Source organism: Amia ocellicauda, chromosome 4 (genome assembly GCF_036373705.1).
Source record: "Amia ocellicauda isolate fAmiCal2 chromosome 4, fAmiCal2.hap1, whole genome shotgun sequence".
Lineage (NCBI taxonomy): Eukaryota > Metazoa > Chordata > Actinopteri > Amiiformes > Amiidae > Amia > Amia ocellicauda.
The window spans coordinates 38,819,693-38,833,760 of NC_089853.1; positions in this window are offsets into that span (position 1 = coordinate 38,819,693).

Below are 14,068 nucleotides of genomic sequence, written 5' to 3' on the forward strand. Positions count from 1 at the left end.
GGAGAAGATTGCTTACTGCTTGTCATAAAAAAGGGATATATTGTTTAATTGGTGGTGTTCTACAGACATTGTAAATGTGTGAGGTTGGGGGGGGTGGGGGACTCAAACAAACAAACCAAAAAAAAAGCCCTGAAAGAAACACAAACACAGACTGAAGAAATAATAGATTACATTTCATGGATCAACAATACCAAGTCTATAGATTTTCTTTGTTTTACCCTTGTCATGTTGACAGCTCCGGTTTGTTTCCAGGCTCTTTGTGTAACTGGTTGGGCAAGCAGCCGCAGCTCCGGACTCTGGCCTTCCCGCCAAACGCTGGCTGTGGCCTCTCTGTCAGGGGATCCCATGGCAACCAGCGGCCGATTGTTGACAGTGGCAGGTGACGCCGGCCTGCCTGACACCGAACGCCCACACTACGCTCAATCTGGAGTCGCCGGCACGTCACTCGGTGTTGTGCACTCAGCCCGTTTCCGGGCTCGCGGCCGTTGCAACTCAGAAAAACATGAAAAATTCACAATGCAGCGCCGTTTCGATCTGGGGTGAAGTGCCCGAAACCCTTATTGTGTTACTTGAAGAGGTTTTTCTTTCTTTCTTCCCTCTAAATAAATAACTCGCTGTGGCTATTGTTCTTTTGTTGCTGTGGCTGTACCGCTCTTGCTTATCTCTGTTCTGACAACCGAATAACTGAAAAAAACATCAACAACAACAACAGGAAAAACAATGCAAATAAGAGCTGACCGGATTAACGGAGTCCTGTTTCAGGAGGTCCTTTGTTTGGCAGTGCTAAACTGCTCCAACTGGTGCTCACTGTGAGATGAAGATAAGCCCGAAGAGATAAACGGTTCCTCCAGCAGCCGGGGCTTCGCCTGCAGCTGCACTCTGACTCACAGTGGTTGCCAGCAGTAATAATAATAATAATAATAATAATTTATGTATTTATTTTTTCATCCAGCACAGTTTGGGCCGTGTTATACAAATCCTGCCCTGAGGGGCTGAGCTCCAACCAGTGATTTAGGCCACATTAAATCCTAAATTAATTAAATAGTCACCAATTAACTAATTAAGAGCTCAGGTGCAATGAAAGCCTGAAGGCCCTCAGGGAAGGAGGGGGTGGGATTGGTACTCATCGGGCACCAGTGCCTCTGATATGATATGACAGTCTGGTTCTTTGGAAGCTCATGTAAACCAGGTAACAGCCCCTCCCAGTGACGCTCACCGGAAAACACTAGCGATGGCTATGGCTGTCCAGGCATGGTGAGTGGTCGCAGTGAACTCTAGGCAGCACAATATCGCCAGGAAATAGGAGGGTGGGCAAGAGGCCCTCCAACCCAGCGAGCTGCGTGGTGGCAGTGGTTCCTCTGTGAACCACTAGATGCCCTCGTGATGCCAGGATCCTGAGCCCCCTCCGGCCTCCCCCCAGTGAGCCGTAGTGGGTGTGTAGGGAGGAGCGGGGGCTCTGCGGAAGGATAGAGAGAGTGGTGAGACTGACTCTGCTGTGTCCTACTGCTGCACTGTGTGTGGATTGCAAGTACGACACATGGAGCTGCAAGGGGGGGTGCAGTTCAAAATTCACACCCACCTGTCTTTTTAATTACAGTCACCTAGGAATCTCCATTTTTTTCTTGGGGGCTGAATAAGCACTCCCCATGCTGTGGATAGGTATAATTGATACATAGATATAGTTAATATGAACTAAATGCATGGCTGAGGAACCTTCCCTCAAAAACTGCTTGAATTGTCCCTCATGCCAGGACCCATGCCCCATGCTAATTTTAATACAGCAGGGTTATATATATATATATACAGACAGGTGACAAATTATAGGAAAAACCAACATAAAGTGTCTCAGTAAGGTATTGGGCCACCATGAGCTGCCAGAACAGCTTCACTGCTCTTGGCACAGATGCTACGAGTCTCTGGACTCTACTGGAGGAATGAACACCGTTCTTCCAAAAGATATTCCCTCATTTGGGGTTTTGATGATGGTGGTGGAGAGCGCTGTCTAACATTGGTGTTCAATTGGGTTGAGACCTGGTGACTCCGAAGGCCATAGCATATGACTCGCATCATTTTCATTCTCATCAAACCATTCAGTGAGCCCTCGTGCCCTGTTTTTGGGGACATTGTCATCCTGGAAGAGACCACTCCCATCAGGATAGAAATGTTTCACCACAGGATAAAGGTGATCACTCAGAATAACTATTTAATGATTTGCAGTGATCCTTCCCTCTAAGGGGACAAGTGGACCCAAACCATGTCAGGAAAATGCTCCCCACAGCATAACAGAGCCTCCGGACCCCCTCACTGCAGGGGTCCAGCAGTCAGGCCTGTACCGATCTCTTGGTGTCACTGCACATGCACTCGCCCACTTGTTGAGAACACGAGCCAGTTGAGTTCAGTCTGTGCGACTGAAGCTCCTGCCATTCGTGCCCCAATATTGACCCCTCTTTCAAAGTCACTTAGATCTTTTCCTCTTGCCATTTGATCCATAATCGAGTTCCACTGGGCCTGCTCAGCATTTTTATACATGCCACACAGCAGGATAGGATGTTAATTGCTTAATTGTGCCATGCAGTACACCTGTTTGGAGGCATCTGCATTCGTTATGTTCCTCCACTAATTTATTCAGATTTTTCCTTTAATTTGTCACCTGTCTGTATATACACATGTGCACACATGTGGATCTCAGGCTTTGTAATCTTTTTGTTTGTATTTATGTTTGGTAATTTTTCATCCAGCTTCTCAGTAGTAGTTGGGTGTCTGCCCTGTGGCCCGTTCTGTGTGAGTGCAATGTGCAAGTCACCCTGTCCCGGCAGACAAGACGGTGAACTGTAGATACAACAGTACCTATAGGGGCTTTATCTGTGTACCCCCCGTGTGTTGATACAGAACACTAAGCAGGTACTTTTCCTTCTTCTTCCCAAACAGGCTCCCGGCTGGAAAAAAACACAAAAAAACTGAAGGGAAAAAAAGGAAGGGAAAAAACAAAGTTAAACAGTTAAACAGCTGCGGTGTGTTCTGAGAAAGCGTTTCCTGCTGTAGTCATGATCACTCATTTCTGTGTTTTTATTCATCTGTGAGTGTGTGTAATTTCGCAAGCAGTGCCTGTGAATGCCGCACATATTATCAGGGTTGTGTGTAGCCTGTACCAGACACTCTCGCTCTCTCTCTGTGTCAGAAGAAGTTCCACCTTAAGAAACAGTTTGTCGACGCCCTGCAGCGCTCACCTCTGACCTTTTGTTCCGTGGGCGAGAGCCACAGCACATCGAGATAAAAAGCGCGCGAAAAGGCGGCGAATAGGGAGCTGCAGCCTGCTTGGCAGCTGTCCTGGAATTCTTGTGAGCCGTACACTTCTGACAAAGGGAGTGACTGTTCCATACAGCTGTATGCAAATCTCTGGACTGCTGCCAGTCGAGCATTCTTGCAGTTTTAGCACTCCCTTACACAGAGCGAGAGAGAGAGAGAGAGGAAGAGAGAGGGACAGGGAGCATGCAAATTCTTTAACTCTTCACTGTCCCTCATGCCAGGGCTCAAGTTTTGCTTTGCTGGCTTCCCTCTGTGCTGTACTGTGCTGCGTGTGCGATACTGTGCGATACTGAGCTGTGCTGTACTGTACTGTACTGTGTGTGCTGTGTGTGAGATACTGTGCTATGAGCGCTTGTTCCCCAAAGGACACGGCCATAAACACAGGGTGAAAGTCAGAGAAAGGCTTTAAAGCGACTCACCATTTTCACTCCACCAGTTTGAAGTTGTCTGATTTATTTTTTCTCTTATTCTCCTTTCTCTGTCCTTTGCTTCCATGGGGGCTATCAGTGGCGATGCTGGCTGTCAGGGGTTGGCCATGCAGCCGTCTTGGTTCCCGGTGTCCCACTTTGGATATTCAAATCCAGGCAGACAAGCACGTGGCCCATGACCCGGGTCTGCACAGCAGGCAGCTGGTCCACACGTACAGTGCTGAGGACAGGCGTGGCTCGGCTCCTGCCAGGTGTGCGCTGGGCTTTTAAATTAATATTAATGCAATATAAAATGGTCAGTTTGACTGTTACTTGATGTATCAATCTATGTGTCTGTTTCTGTCTGTCTATCTTTCTGTCCATCCACCCATCTGACTGTCTGTTTATCTGTCTGTCCCTTAAGGGTACCAGCGCCATCTGTCAGTTTAAGAGGTTAATCTATCGTTATACCAGAAAAGTGCCTAGGGTGTGAGAGCTGCTTGTGTTTCCTGTTCTGGTTTCTGAGGTGTTTTGTTTTTTCTTCTTAATGTTCAGTTTCCTACCGGGTCTGCTGTGAGAGCTGGCTGCAGGCTATGGCCATCTCTTACCCCCCCACCCCGCAGGACTGAGCTGACAGACAGGCCTGACCCGTGTGAACTGCGTGGCCCCGCTCCGCTCCGCACCTGCAGGCTGTGTGCTCCCAGGTAGATAGGCAGGCAGGCAGACAGGTTTTGATGGCATCGGTGCATCTTGCTTTCTATATTCCCTCTGAGCGACAGTTTCCAAATTGCTGGTCCGAGGCTGGTCTCGCGCGGTGAAACCAGCCCCCCATGCAGAGCTAATTTATATTGAATCTGTGTTAGAAATGTGTGGCCCTTGTGTTTTTCACATGATAGCATTGGCTCTTTTTAACATTCACTTTATAAGTTTGAAAATATATACTGAAGTTAATGTTAATGAAGTTAACAATATATTTTTGACTCTAGTGTAGCCAAGATATGGTCAGTTGTGGCAGTAGCCCCAGTCGTCCAATCAGGATTGCCTGAGTCCTGCCCCTTCTGCCCATCTTATCACCTCGTCCGCACTGACCCCAGTGGCTAAAATTAGTCCCCCACATTTTGGTCATATATCACTAATATACATGTATTTAACTGCAGACTGATCCCAAGCTCACAAAACAGTACAGTATAGCGATCCTTAATGAAATAATTAAAGCCTTTACTTGAACCTTTTAATTGGTGAAAATGAGCATTCATAGTTACTGATTTTTTTAATTGCTATGAAGCTGTAAGTATATTAATTACATATATGGAATCTAGAACTGGGTATCTGTGGGAGAAAATGTAATTAATTAAGCAAATAATTTGTTTAATGAAGAGCTGGGCTTGGCTGAGTAAGTGAGAGCTGGCAGTGAGTCCAGCACCGAGGGGCGGTGGAGCCCCATGGGAGAATACTGGGAAGCCCTGATTAACAGTCAAATTCCAGGAGGGACATGATTTACCAGCAGCATATCTGAGGTAGTGGAGTTGGAGCTGACTGTGTATCAAGGCGGGTGGGGGGATGTATCCAGGTCCAGAAAGGCCTCTTGTTAATCTCCAGCTGGCTGCTTCCTCTCAGAGCAATCCCAGTGCTGATCAGCACTTCCTCTGTGATGTCATGAGGAGGTCCGGGGGGAGAGTGCAGGGCCAGCCCCTACCGGGAACAGAGAGCTGCAGTGATAAATACAGTGCACAGCTGACCGCCAGTGAGTGAGTGATGCCTGTGCATGAGCGTGTGTGTGTCTGTGTTGTTATCTGAGGAGTCTGACCTCTGCGGTGTGACAGGGAGTGTCATGAGAAGATGCCTACCTCTCGATCCTATGAAGGAGGATATCCGAGGGAATTGGAGAGCTGCCACACCACCGTGCTCTCACTTCCGCTCTCACCCCTTTACTTTCCCACTCCCACTCCCAGTCCGATCCCCTTGGTAATGGTCTTTGTGGTGGCTGTCCCGCTCTGAGGGGTCAGAACAACAGGTCAGCTCTGTTTTAGAGGCCACTGTCATCTGCTCTTGTTCCTCAGCCTCTGAGGTACACTCCAAGCACCACAGTTCAACCCCCACCACTGCACCTCCAGTTTCATATTGTCCTCTTTTCCTATCTCTGCCCCTCTCTCTCTCTCTGACTGAAAGTGACATGGAGAGCAATTTGTGTTCCCCCTGATTGGATGCTGCAAACAACTGTTGTGGAGAACCAGCAGAAACCACTTGTACAACAGCCTGTCTACAAAGAGCTGGGATTGGGGTAGGGTTAGGGGTCACGTTCAGGGTTATGAAGACCTATAGACTGTAGGTTAGTGTAACCGAGCTCGTAGTGTACATATTGTGTACATGAGTGGAGTGACATCGCTACCCTGGATAGGCTTTGGGCGTGGGGGCCCAGGGGGCAGATCTGAGCCAGCGGGGAGTCTGTGTCTGTGTCTGTGTCAGTGGGGTTGGGGCTGATGAGACAGCTGATCAATACTCTGCCCACTAGGGTCTGGCCATCAGTCACCACTCTCCTCCCCAGGGCCCAGCAATTCATCAGCCATATCGACAGGCCAGGGATAAAGACGGCCTTCAAGGCTCTGCGATTAAAGCAGCAGGAAGAGGTGATGTCAGAATTACAAATTATTTTTTATTAATGCACCCTCTTATTAAAAGGGTTAAACATTTATACATATATATATATATATATATATATATATATATATATATATATATGGAGAGAGAGTTTTCTTTCTATTTTTTTTCTCTTAAACATCCAAATCTTCATTACACACATTACCTACTCTTAAATAGTATTCAGAGTGTTTGTTATGAACTGTGATGCTGCAGTGCAGTGTAGAAAGGAGAGACTTCCCATAATAACTAATTGTACCCCAGGTTCCCTGCCCCATTTTAGACCCTAAGAGCTCCCTGAACCTCAACACCAAAATTTCAATCTATTCCCTTACAGATTTACACCAGAGTCAGTTAAGTCTGTAGAAAAGCAACCCTAACCTTAACAAAAGACTATGTTTGCTTGACCAAAACGTAATCCTATGTACTCTTTAATACTGAACTTCATTTAAATAAAAAAATTACCTAACTCACTCTCAATGAAGACCCTGAAATAAACCAAATGTGACCATGAGGACAGAAGATGTTAGTAAGCTGTATAAATGTAAGTGAAGTGGGTTATTACACTGTAATAACAACCCCCTCTGGCAAGTAATTGCAGACGGCTGCAGAGATGCCCAGGCAAGGCCAGCGGCAATGCAAGACCCAGCGATGGCACGGGGCAGCTGGGGTGAGAGCTGGGAGCTCCTCTCAGGCCAGGGCAGAGGCCGGTCCAAGCTGGTGGAGAGCTGCAGGAGCGGCGGCCAGGTGAGCCCCTCTCAGAGGAACATTTCCCTCAAGGTCCTGCTGTCCTTGGTGGTGGCTTTCCCCAAACGTCACCCCAGCTGTAATCAGTTTGCGCTTGTGTTGGTTCTAGATTGTGTCTTTCTCTTGCAGAGGCCCAAGGGGGTGGTGTGTGGCGCAGGCGTCATTGTGTCCATCGAGCCTGACTCCCCCCCACCCCACTTTGTTTGGCCTCTGTCTGGGGTCTCATGTTTTTATTTTCCTAAGGCGCTTCTGCAGGTAAGCGCTTTTCCTGCCTGGGCTCTCTGTGGTGTTATCTCTGTGACCTGGGTACCGTGGGTGGGGGGTTGAGGTGGGGCTGTTTGTATACAGAGTACCTGTTTGTTGGCTGTCTGCCCTCTCCCCCTACAGTATGGCACGGCGCCCCTCCGTACCTCTGCACAGGGCTGTTTGAAGTCTGATAAAGACGGTTAAATATTAACAGTCTCCAGGAGAACTTGAAAAAACAGCCCCAACAAACTCTGCCTGCACCCTGGAGGTGTGCGGTGTCAGGACGTCCTGACAGGAAAGAGAGAGACCTTCACCCCAGCCCCCCACCCCATATCCCAGGAACTCATTAGGAACATTTCCTGAGGACAATTCCCGCCTTTTCCATACTTTTCTTCTTTCAATCTACACAGTGATCTATCGATGAAGGACGTTTTATTTATTCATTAATTGCTGGTCATTACTCGTTAATTAGTTGCTGGTCATTGCAACGTTACATTACATTGCAAGGTGAGTCATGCTGCAGTCTTAGACTTAGACTTTTGTGATTAAAAAAAATTAAACTTTTCAATTTCTGTCTTTTAATACAATTTAATCTGGCACAGATTTGAACAGCATGGAAAAGACAGGGAGTTTCGTTAAGAGATTAAGCAGGCGTTTTTTGTAGCTGGTACAAAAGAAAGTAGGCACACCGGTAATGCAGAACAGTGAAGAAGGCCACACACTCGGAATAGAATCCCCCAAAAAAGAACGTATTTATTAAAATCTGACGTTTCAGCACTTTTGTGCCTTCACCAGGGTTTTTTGTAACTGACCACTCTGAGTGTGTTTGTATGGGGACCGTGCAGGCCAGCGACCCAGTGGGTTGCGGTATCCTGAAATGACTTGACTTGTTTTCTCCAAGGAATAGTTGTCCTTGAAGACAACTTCTCTTTTTTGTAAGTTGTTGTTGTTGTGGTTGGGTTGTGGTTGTTCCCAGTAGCAGCTTGTGGCCATTAATACTGGTGGGGTGGTCCCTGAATTGCTAACCACGCCCACTTCTGAAATCGTTATTTGAATAATGACATGAAAATTGTATAGGATTCAGGTGAGAGGACAGTCACCTGGGACTGACTTTTAGGTTATAGGAGGATGGACAGTAAATAGCCTACTGAGACCATTGCAGCTTTAAAAGATGGATTTCCTTTATCCTATAACCCAAGTGTCCCGGACAAAAACTGCATGAGGATACTCAAGTCTGAAAATAGCCTACTCCAATTTAAATGTATTTTCACAACATTGAGAAGGATTTACAGTTTATTCTTGTGTTTTGTGTTTCTTAGCCTGTTCTGTCTCTCACCCCTGTGTTAGTCCATGTATCTCCATGTCTGGAACAATATTCCATGTAGAGCAGCCACAGAGCCACGTTTTCTCATCACACCTTGCACTTGAAAATGTCCTGTTGTACATTTTCACCTTGTCCTTTGTTTGCTGAGTAATGTTAAGGTCTGCCCTGTTGTTAATTATGTTAATTGTCTTATAATTGTAATTGTTCAAATCTTGATTTTTTTACAGAAACTGGGTAATATTTATTACAAAGTAATTTATGAACTATGTTTTGGGGTGAATATTTTTTTTGATTAGCTTCCATTGTCTTCAAGATCCCCTCTTTCACACACACACACCCTCACCCTCTCACAGTTGTTACTTTAATAATTAATGCCTGAGTCTATCTGTAATGGTAATTGCTCCTTAAATTAGGCCTATGTGCATTTACAACAGGGAAACCCGGGAGAGGGAGAGAGAAAGCGTAAGCGAAAGCGAGAGAGAGATCTATACTCAGGCCTGGGCCGTGGGTTTGCAATATTTGACTGTATTTGACTGTGCAGTAACAGGAGCTCGGACAGACGGCACTGGACCTGTGGGACAGCTGGAGAGGAGCTGGACCGTGCTCCCTGTCTCTCGCTCTATCTTTCTCTCTCCCCTCCTTCTCTCACTCACCTTCTCTGTCTTCCCCTCTCCCTCTTTTTCCCCCTCATCCCTCTCTCTCCCTCTCTCTTTCTATCTCTCCCCGTCCCCCCACTCGCTCCCCCCCATACACAGCCTGTTTACCTCCCTCTGAAGGTCACAGAGGCGCTTCATCAGCAGCCGGGGATCAGGTAACGGAGACACTGAGCTTTGAGAGTGGGAAGGAGAAGGAGAAAAACAAAGAATTAAATAAAAATAAAAACCCTGCAAACGATATGGCGGCTGACAGCTGCTCCTCTGGAACCCTCCTTACCCCCCCTCTCCCTCATTCCCTCCCCTTCTCTCGCTCTCTCTCTCTCTCTCTCTCTCTCTCTCTCTCTCTCTCTCTGTGGCCCCTTTGAAGTAGTTCCTTCCCAGAAGCTTAGTCAGATTTACATTTTTGCCTCCTCTTACACTCAAAACCACAGCGAGCGCCTGACCGCAGGCCGAGCGATGTGGCCCGCGCAACCCGGCCCAGCCCAGATCCTCCAGCAACAGTCAGCCTCGCGGCTTCGTGAACAAAAGCGTCAGAACGTGCCTGCGTCCCCACAGACATTTCCCACGAGCAGTTATAGTACACGGTATTTGTATTGTTTTATTTTGAGGTGGGTTTTTTTGGTACAGTAACTTGGGTCAGACGTGACCTGAGCTGACTGACATCCGCTATCAGTCCCTGTGAGGGGTGGGGGGTCAAAGGTGAGGGGTGAGGACTCAGTGATACCACTCTACTGAAGTGACCCCAAAGTGCTGTGTTCACGTTCGTGGCTGGAGATGAATGAGTCACATCCATCTGGAGAGTGCTCCATTAACCCTGGGATTGAAACTGGGCCCTCCCCAGAGTACCCTTAGTCACAGGGTGGCAAGTCTGGGGCACCGCAGTCTCCAGGATTAACCTTCATAACGCTGCTGCCAGGGCAGGGGCATGAGGGCAGCACCCAGCGCCCTAGACTGGTAATAGATTTATTCTCGCTAACAGGATGTGAAGAAATGGCGGCCATATTGCACCTTGGGATGCACTCCTCAAACACTTTCCATAGAGGTTGTGTCTGGAAGGTCCTGCAATAAACATATGAACTATAACACGAAAAACAAAAAAGACAAGAAGGGGAATAACGGGGTGTGGAATAATGACACTGGAAACATCAGCCGTGGTCTCCTGGGCCCCCGGGCAACATCCCAGGCCTAGCAGAGGAACGGAAGCAGTCTGTATGTACACTAAATTAAAAAGAGATTTTTAGCGTCACTTATCTTCTGGGTGCACAGCCACTGGACAGGATTCGGGGGCTGAGAGAGATTGGTCTGCTTTGTGTGGAAACATAATCAATCTGTCACAGATCGTTCATTAAGGACCGGACTCCACAGCGAGGCTTGTATCGCGCGCTGTTTTTGTAAAGCCCTCTCATTAATCATAAATGAGATGTATTGGCTTATCAGGATCGTGGTTTTTCTGCAGCGTAATCACCTGCCGCTCGAGAGGTATGACTTCCTTAGAGACGCTCGTTGACAACAGTAGGTCTTGAACTCCTTCCAAGTGCCATTTCCTCCAGCTGTGGCCGAGGCTTTCCTGAGAGCACCGGGCCGCACAGCACAGGGCCGATGCACAGCGACATTTTGGGCTTCCAGAACCGGCCCTCGAATTCAATAGGCATTGTTTCATAGGCTTAACTCATCGGCATTAAATCCGGTTTCCATGAAAAAGGAAAAAATAAAATGAACACCGCTAAAAATAAGCTGATTTATGGTTAGTGTGTAAGTGATGGTGGGGCCGGAGGCAGCAGACACTCGCGCGCCAGAGGAAGTCGGGACAGTCGCAGCATGGTTTTGGGGGCTCACTCAAATCTGTCCGCGCTGTGTGTCTGGGGCAGATGTCTAGCCAGGTTGTCAAGTGAGAGCATGAAAAATTTAAAAGAAAAAGAAAAAAGAACGAAATGCAACAGCCAGATGCGTGAGTGAGAGCGCATTTTGCACAAGAGCAGGACTATCGCAGTCTGCGGTCAGAGATCAGCCAGATTAGAGCCAATACTGAGAAGCACAAGCCTCCTCACAGACACCCGCTCAAAGACTTCACTCACGAGCACCATCGGTTTATGAAAGTCAAGAATTTGTCACTTTCTTGTATTGTTTCTTGCCATGTGGCATTGATGCAGAAAAAAATGTGTCTCTGAACGGAGAGAAGTTTGGAAAGATTAGTCAAGGAAGTGGGTTAGGCTGGGGCAGGGCCTGGGGCGGTTGCAGGGGCTGGGCAGTTATATTTTTGCCGTAGCCGAGGTCTGTAAAGTGTTGTAACGTGTTGGAATGTGAGCACAGAATGTTCCGCTGTGGAATGTCCAGGCGGCGCGCGGAGCTGTCCAGAGAGATTGATCGGTCGGCGGCAACGCAGTCAATACTCAGATCGCAAATGTCATAAAACGCACCATCTTTTGTTGGACCTGCAGTTTGTAACACTGGGTAAAATCTAGTTGATATGTTTAAAAAAAAAAAAACTAAATGTTCGCAATTACAACCATTTTCTACCCCGTTGCTCTATCAATCGATGCAAAGAGCAGTGCAAGAATGGGCTCCATTGACATGCTAGCACCATGGATGTCACTGAGAAGAAACACGGCACAGAAACACATTCTCTACTCCACTTATTTCATTATTTATGTTTGTGGCAATCGGTGTGTCCGTCAATGTCTTTGAGGCAGCTGTGAACTCTACAGCACATGCCAGCTCGTCTTATCTGCACTGCCAGCGTGTGTTTGTGTGTCTGAATGGTGCTGTTGAGGAAGTGCCGACTGGGCTGCTCAGACACGGGGGCTGACAGCTTGCGCCCGGCCCTTCCTGTGTCCTGTACTTGCCAGTGTACCTCCAGAGTGTTTGCTTAATTGATTTGTTTTTAATGTTTTAATTACTATGTTGCTCTCTCCACAAACACGGGCAGCTGGTACTTTGCCAGCCCTGCAGGTCGAGGGAGAAGCTATGGGGAAGTGACTCACTCTGCTGAGCTCCCTGTGTACCCATGCCTGCATCTGGTGCTGTTCATCTCAAGTGACGGTTAGGGCTCTGGACGCATTACCAGAGTCTGGGGGGTAACGCTGCACTACCAGCCAGAGCCGGGGGGCGCTAATCTGCAGTTTACCCACATGTCATCTAGGGGGGGTGCTGTACCCTCTTTTCACTGGATGTTTGCTACAGAAACCGAGGTAAAATCTGAGCCACACAGGGCCTGAGAAAGAGATAACCCCCAAGGCTGTTCTGTGGATAAAAAAACCTGCAAGAAAACATTTGCAATGTATTTGTTTGTTTGTTTGTTTAATTGATTTATTTTCCTGATCTGCAGGTGTCTCTTTGCATGAATCCCCCTGCGGAGTCGAGTACTGCTCAAGCCTGAGGACATTTCTCTGTACGGTGAGCGTTAGTCTACCCGGGGTCCTGCTTTCATAAGGCAGATGCCAGATCAGTTGCGTAACTGATATTTGCATGTGTTTTTTCTAGCACAGTTCGTGCTAATCCCTGATGTTAAATGTCGCCTGGAGGCAGAAGTGACATCTCCAGGGCTGAAGAGCAACGTTCCACTGCCCTCTGACTCTGTGTTCCAGTCAGGGCTGCTCTTCAGTGCCTCAGAAAGCCAACCTCGCCCTCCCGGCTGCTGCGGGCCTCGCGTCTTTCATCACCAGAAAAGAAAAGAAACATACGGTGACAGAAACGTACTCAAACAAACAACAAAAAATAGACCCTAAACAGACTAACGGTTACCACAGAACCACGCAGAGAGCAGTGTCTGAGGAATGCATGAAACGGCGCTTGCTCAGGTGAGGACGGGTCCAGAGCGAGCGAGCGAGCGGTCTGTGGCTTTCTCCCACGCCTGCAGCGCTTCACAACTGCACAGCATCCGAACGGCAGGTTTTCATCGCACAGGCACCCCCGTGCAGCGCTAATCTATCGCTGGTATCTGCAGGTCTAGGCTGCCACGCACGGGTACGTAGCGCCGACATAATCTCGTGGGAAAGTCGGGGGGGAGAAGGGTGTGATTCTGTAACAGGAGAAAAAAAAGAGCGAGAGAAGGAGATCGAGTGCTGATGACCCCGCGGGGCTCCCTGGTAAGTGGTTTGGGAGAGATTACAGTGTGTGAGCAGGTACAGAGCTGCCCTTGTAATTCAGAGTGAGTTTCTGTCAGCGGCACTTGTGTGCAGTAGTCACACCCTGTCCCAGCTAATCCACAGTTTACACAGGAGATGTGCCTGGGGCTTAGGGAGAGGAGTTGAGAAACACATGCAATACAGTTTCACAATCCTCCTCATTTCACATGGGAAAGGCAGAAGGCGGAGAAAAAAAAAAGCCCGGGAGAACAAGGATTCTGTACAAGGCACGCCTTCCAACTGCAGAATGGAAAAGTTACAGTGACATTATGCAACAGGTAGATTGTATGTAAACTTTACTGCAACGGAAGAGAAACTGGTTCAAGATTAATTATTCATTTTATACGCAGATGTGGAGGAGAAAAAAAGAAAAGAGATACTTGTTTGTTTGCTTTGTGTATCCGGCTCTTCGTTTCAGTTGGTTGTCCCTGCGCTCCCTGATCCCTATCAAATGAACGGCTCTCCGGTAGAGGGGAATGGCCCTGCTCGAGTCCGGCTCTAAGCCCATGACTCCCATCAGCCATCCGGCACTGGGAGGTGCAGGGTTCAATACGAACACAGGGCTTTTATTGTCAGCTCACTGGCAGCTTGGGGACAGTGATTATGGAGGGTCCTTGTCCG